Below are 1,317 nucleotides of genomic sequence, written 5' to 3'. Positions count from 1 at the left end.
AAGGCCGAGGTGGAAGCCACTTTGGGCTGTGGCCGGTCAGCCTACCAGGGCGTGAGAGCAGCTTGGGCGATGGCAGAAGGCCGGCGTGGAAGCCGCTTGGGCTCTAGCAGAAGGCCGAGGTGGAAGCCACTTTGGGCTGTGTGGCCGGTCGGCCTACCAGGGGCGTGAGAGCAGCTTGGGCGATGGCGGAAGGCCGGTCAGCCTACCAGGGGCGTGAGAGCAGCTTGGGCGATGGCAGAAGGCCGGCGTGGAAGCCGCTTGGGCTCTAGCAGAAGGCCGAGGTGGAAGCCACTTTGGGCTGTGGCCGGTCCAGCCTACCAGGGGCGTGAGAGCAGCTTGGGCGATGGCAGAAGGCCGGCGTGGAAGCCGCTTGGGCTCTAGCAGAAGGCCGAGGTGGAAGCCACTTTGGGCTGTGTGGCCGGTCGGCCTACCAGGGGCGTGAGAGCAGCTTGGGCGATGGCGGAAGGCCGGTCAGCCTACCAGGGGCGTGAGAGCAGCTTGGGCGATGGCAGAAGGCCGGCGTGGAAGCCGCTTGGGCTCTAGCAGAAGGCCGAGGTGGAAGCCACTTTGGGCTGTGGCCGGTCAGCCTACCAGGGGCGTGAGAGCAGCTTGGGCGATGGCAGAAGGCCGGCGTGGAAGCCGCTTGGGCTCTAGCAGAAGGCCGAGGTGGAAGCCACTTTGGGCTGTGTGGCCGGTCGGCCTACCAGGGGCGTGAGAGCAGCTTGGGCGATGGCGGAAGGCCGGTCAGCCTACCAGGGGCGTGAGAGCAGCTTGGGCGATGGCAGAAGGCCGGCGTGGAAGCCGCTTGGGCTCTAGCAGAAGGCCGAGGTGGAAGCCACTTTGGGCTGTGGCCGGTCAGCCTACCAGGGGCGTGAGAGCAGCTTGGGGCGATGGCAGAAGGCCGGCGTGGAAGCCGCTTGGGCTCTAGCAGAAGGCCCGAGGTGGAAGCCACTTTGGGCTGTGTGGCCGGTCGGCCTACCAGGGGCGTGAGAGCAGCTTGGGCGATGGCGGAAGGCCGGTCAGCCTACCAGGGGCGTGAGAGCAGCTTGGGCGATGGCAGAAGGCCGGCGTGGAAGCCGCTTGGGCTCTAGCAGAAGGCCGAGGTGGAAGCCACTTTGGGCTGTGTGGCCGGTCGGCCTACCAGGGGCGTGAGAGCAGCTTGGGCGATGGCGGAAGGCCGGCGTGGAAGCCGCTTTGGGCTGTGGCCGGTCAGCCTACCAGGGGCGTGAGAGCAGCTTGGGCGATGGCAGAAGGCCGGCGTGGAAGCCGCTTGGGCTCTAGCAGAAGGCCGAGGTGGAAGCCACTTTGGGCTGTGTG

The sequence above is a fragment of the Corythoichthys intestinalis genome, chromosome 16 (assembly GCF_030265065.1).
Source record: "Corythoichthys intestinalis isolate RoL2023-P3 chromosome 16, ASM3026506v1, whole genome shotgun sequence".
Lineage (NCBI taxonomy): Eukaryota > Metazoa > Chordata > Actinopteri > Syngnathiformes > Syngnathidae > Corythoichthys > Corythoichthys intestinalis.
This window is presented reverse-complemented; position numbering follows the sequence as displayed.